General features: G+C 45.9%; 1 pseudogene; it reads left to right on the top strand.

Annotated features, from left to right (window-relative positions):
- The first annotated feature begins 3337 nt into the window (after positions 1-3337).
- On the top strand, positions 3338-4661 carry LOC135009139 (zinc finger BED domain-containing protein 5-like; annotated as a pseudogene).
- Positions 4662-5481: the final 820 nt, after the last annotated feature.

Here is a 5481-nt window from a genome sequence, read left to right as displayed (position 1 = left end):
TCTGACACACTGGGGGCATTTATCTGGCACTGTGGGGGCATTTATCTGGCTCTATGGGGGCATTTATCTGGCACTGTGGGGGCATTTCTGGCACACTGGGGGCATATCTGGCTCTGTGGGGACATATCTGGCACTGTGGGGGGCATTTCTGGCTCTGTGGGGGCATATCTGGCACTGTGGGGGCATATCTGGCACTGTGGGGGCATTTATGTATCTGGCATTGTGGGGGCATATCTGGCACTGTGGGGGCATTTATCTGGCACTGTGGGGGCATTTATCTGGCACTGTGGGGACATTTATCTGGCAATGGGGGCATTCATCTGGCACTGTGGGGACATTTATCTGGCACTGTGGGGACATTTATCTGGCACTGTGGGCATTTATCTGGCACTGTGGGGGCATTTATCTGGCACTGTGGGGGCATTTATCTGGCACTGTGGGGACATTTATCTGGCACTGTGGGCATTTATATGGCACTGTGGGGACATTTATCTGGCACTGTGGGGACATTTATCTGGCACTGGGGGCATTTATCTGGCACTGTGGGGGCATTTATCTGGCACTGGGGGCATTTATCTGGCACTATGGGGGCATTTATCTGGCACTGTGGGGACATTTATCTGGCACTGTGGGGACATTTATCTGGAACTGGGGGCATTTATCTGGCACTGTGGGGGCATTTATCTGGCACTGGGCATTTATCTGGCACTGTGGGCATTTATCTGGCACTGTGGGGGCATTTATCTGGCACTGTGGGGGCATTTATCTGGCACTGGGGCATTTATGTAGCATTGTGGGGTCATATCTGGCACTGTGGGGGCATTTATCTGGCACTGTGGGGGCATTTATCTAGCACTGTTGGGGCTTTTCTGTATCTGGCACTGTGGGGGCTTTTCTGTATCTGGCACTGTGGTGGCTTTTCTGTATCTACATATCTGGCACTGTGTGGCCATTTATGTATCTGGCATTGCTGGGGGGCATGTCATGTGTAGCTGGCACTGCTGGGGGGCATGTCATGTGTAGCTGGCACGGCTGGGGAGCATATCATGTAGTGTTCCCGCTAGGCGTCTGTGGCTAGGCAATGTGTCTAACGTGCTCTGCCTGGCGCAAAGTGTCTAACGAGCTCTGCCTGGCGCAAAGTGTCTAACGTGCTCTGCCTGGCGCAAAGTGTCTAGGAGGTTCTACCTGGTGCAGTGTGTATTAACTGCACTACTGTGTGGTGTAATGCGAATTGCCACTATTATGTGGCCACGCACCTTCCCCACGAAGCAACGCCCCTAAATTTTTGCTGCGCACCTTCGACGCGCACTGTCCATGCTTTACCATGTAGGTAGATGAGCAACAAGCATTACAGTATGTACATCATTTTGCCCTGCTAACTTAAAAATGTGCCCTCCCTGCCCTAAAAAGTGAACACTATCGTGTAGCTGGCACTGCTGGGGGGCATATTGTGTGTAGCTGGCACTGCTGGGGGGCATATCATGTCTATCTGGCACTGCACATTGTGTATCTGGCACTATACTGGAGACATTATGTGTATCTGACACTATACTGGAGACATTGGGGGTCATTCCGAGTTGTTCGCTCGCAAGCTGCTTTTAGCAGCTTTGCACACGCTAAAGCCGCCGCCTACTGGGAGTGACTCTTAGTTTAGCAAGATTGCGAACGAAAGATTCGCAATATTGCGAAAAGACTTCTCTGTGCAGTTTCTGAGTAGCTCGAGACTTACTCTGCCAGTGCGATCAGTTCAGTGCTTGTCGTTCCTGATTTGATGTCACAAACACACCCAGCGTTCGCCCAGACACTCCTCCGTTTCTCCAGCCACTCCCGCGTTTTTCCCAGAAACGGTAGCGTTTTTTCACACACTCCCATAAAACAGCCAGTTTCCACCCAGAAACACCCACTTCCTGTCAATCACATTACGATCACCAGAACGAAGAAAAAACCTCGTAATGCCGTGAGTAAAATACCTAACTGCATAGCAAATTTACTTGGCGCAGTCGCACTGCGGACATTGCGCATGCGCATTAGCGACTAATCGATCCGTTGCGACAAAAAAATAACGAGCATACAACTCGGAATGACCCCCATTGTGTGTAAGGAACACTACTGTGGCTGTTATGTGTAAGGCTGCCAATTGTGTGCGTAGAGGGGGTGTGAAAACATATTTATTTATAGTCTAATAATATGAAGTTATGAGGCCACGCCCACTTTTCAAGAGGCCACACCCACTTTTACTGGGGGGGGGGGGCGCTTTCGCTCAGGGTGCTAGTAGGCCTAGAGCCGGCCCTGGGTTTGGGTTTGATGCTACATTTGATAATGCATGTGTGAGTAGTTAAAGCGCTATCTTTGGGAGGTGCTGGACTTCCCTACAGCCCTGACCTGTCACAGAGTGATTCCCATCTCTTTGGACAATTGAAGCCCCTGGGTGGAAGGCTAGTTGCAAATGACAGTGAAGTTCAGGAAGTTGCCATATTTGGCTTCAGGCGCTTCAACCATGCTGGGATAGATGTACAAGTTGAATATATGCAATGAGAGGTTACCTTATTTATTGAAGCACCCTTGTATAAGGAAGATGAAGTGCATACATGTTATGCCTCATCAAACCGTCTCCCCCCTTCCCTCCCCCTTGCCCATCATCCTCCCTATATATTTTTATAAAATAAGAATATATAAGGAAGACGATGGGGAGGGGGTTGAAATGGCATAAAAAAGAACCAGTGGAATAAAGAGCATTAAATCCAGTTTTTTCTCTGCCAGCTGCACATCACTAAATGAAATGGACTGTTTTCTTCAAAAGAGTGTCAGAAAGCAGAGCAATGATGGAAAGTCTGTTGCCAGTTGCAGCAAAAGATGTATTGCCGGCGAAGATTTAAGTAACAATAAAAAGCCAAGAAACCGGAAATATGATCCAAAATATTTGGAATATGGCTTTACGTGGGCTGGCTCAGAGGAAGCACCACGTCCACAGTGTGTGGTGTGTGGTGAAGTTCTTGCTAAAGAGAGCTTAAAACCGTCAAAAATGATCAGGCACCTACAGACAAAGCACAGTTTTCTTCAAACCAAACCGCTTGATTATTTTAAACGAAAATTGAGGGAACTACGCGGCCAAAAAAACGTACTAAAAGGTGCAGTTACAGTTAATGAGAAAGCACTTGAGGCCTCATTTGTGGTGTCATACTGGATAGCCAAAACAGGTAAACCCCACAACATTGGAGAAAGCTTTTTTCTACCTTGTGCCAAAGAAATGGTTTGTATTATGCTTGGGCAAAATGCTGCTACTCAGCTTGATTTGATCCCACTGTCTAATGACACTATAGCTAGGCGAATTCATAGTATGGCAAGAGACGTGACAGAGCAAGTCACCAACATGGTTAAGCAAAGTGCTTTTTTTGCCATTCAGATTGATGAAACGACAGATGTGTCGGGGTCTGCTCAGATGCTGACCTACATAAAATTTGAGAATAATGAATATCTACATGAGGATTTTTTTTTTCTGCCAGCCGCTACTGCAACGTGCTACTGGGGAACAGCTTTTTTCGCTCCAGGATACTTTTGTCACTGACTCTGGATTGGAATGGCTGCGCTGTGTAGGAATTTGCAGTGACGGTGCTCGGGCAATGACTGGAAACAACAGCGGGCTAGTGACCAGAGTGCAAGCTGTTGCACCACAAGCAGTCTGGACTCACTGCATTATACATAGGCAAGCCCTTGTTGCAAAAAAAATGCCACCTATTCTAAAACAAGTCCTTGATGAAGCTGTACGCACAGTAAACGTCATTAAGAGCAGTGCAACAAGTGCACGCCTATTCAGAGTTTTGTGTGAGGAGATGGGAGCTGAGCACCATCAGTTACTTTACCACACAGAAGTACGCTGGTTGTCACGGGGAAAGGTGGTCAACCGTTTATTTGAGCTTAGGGACGAAGTACATTTTGTTCTTTCAGACAGAGATTCCATGCTGGCTGAAAAATTTTTAGATGCCAAGTGGCTTGCTCTGCTAGCTTACCTAGCAGACATTTTTGACCGGTTAAATGTGCTAAATACCTCCCTCCAAGGACAAGAAATGACAGTTTTTTCATCCACTGACAAAATTGAAAGTTGGATCAAGAAGCTGTCCTTGTGGTACATTCGTGTGGAAAGTGGTAATTTTGAAGCATTTCCTTTGTTGGATGATTTTTTGCATGACGATGATCTTCCAAAACATGATTTGAAACCTGTTATCATCAGCCATCTGGAGAGCCTTCAACAGCAATTTCGTCAGTACTTTCCTGAAAAGGATCGAAAAGCAGAAGCGTGGATTAGGAATCCCTTCAGTGCTGAAGCGACTGCAAATGCTTGTTTGCCACTTTCAGTGGCTGAAAAATTGATTAATCTCTCCTGTGATGAGACACTGAAGCTGAGATACTCTGAACAACCTCTTGCAAACTTCTGGATCTCGGTTCAACAGGAATACCCAGACCTGTCATCTGCTGCATTGAAGGTGCTGACGCCATTTACATCTACCTACCTTTGTGAAGCTGGATTTTCAGCTTTAACATTACTGAAAAATAGGTACAGATCCCGTCTCGCTGTTGAAGATGACATTCGCCTTTATCTCAGTCACACAAAACCCCGTTTCAAGAATTTGTGTTCAACACTACAAGCTCACCCATCCCATTAATTAAGACGTAAATAAAGTTTTTGTTATTATATAAATGAGTTCTAGTTATTGAAAAGTGTCACACCATGCTATTTTGCAATTTTTTTGTCTGCTTTTATCTGTTTATCAAGCAGCCTTGGTGTTATTTCTTTCTGTATAATTGGCTGACCACTCAAAATAAAGAATTCTTAGAAGAAAAAAAAAAGGAAAGTATCACGTTCTGTACATTTGTGCATTTGTTTTGTAAGAAAAAAAAATCACCAGATCTTAAAAATAAAGTGTGAGAAATATATATGGATATTGTTTGGCAGTAACTTGCTGGGGTCACATAAAAAAATGTTTTGTCAGATGGGGTCCCAGAGCAAAATAGTTTGAGAACCCCTGCTCTAGAGAGGGCAGTATTAAAAAAATCGATGCAGCATGTGCGGTGTGGTCCCCACTGGTTTCAGGGGCTGTGTGCACTGCACACATTGCACCCATTATAAATACACCAGTGGCTGAGATGCCAATGGCCTGCTTCGCTCTAGTATAGCTGACTTGACAGGCTCAGCTGTCAGTCACCAGCTCGGCATCACCCCCAGCTTTATCACACTGTGCAGCACTGTCCAAGGGGAGCAAAAAACAACAACATTTGGGCCAAAGCTACCATCGATGGCGGGCAACTGTTTGGATTGTCACCATCGATGGCAAAACTATTCAACAGTGGTTGATTTAAAAATATTGATGATTTAAACATATTGATGCTTGATGGCCATCCCTAGTCCCTCCTTGCCATGGCACAATGGGTCTTATTCAGGTTGGATCGCTTATGTGATCCAACCCACAGATTCCCGATGGTCGG

The sequence above is a fragment of the Pseudophryne corroboree genome, chromosome 2 (assembly GCF_028390025.1).
Source record: "Pseudophryne corroboree isolate aPseCor3 chromosome 2, aPseCor3.hap2, whole genome shotgun sequence".
In the NCBI taxonomy this organism is placed as follows: domain Eukaryota; kingdom Metazoa; phylum Chordata; class Amphibia; order Anura; family Myobatrachidae; genus Pseudophryne; species Pseudophryne corroboree.
Note: the sequence above shows the minus strand (reverse complement) of the source record. Positions and strands in the feature narration are given on the sequence as shown.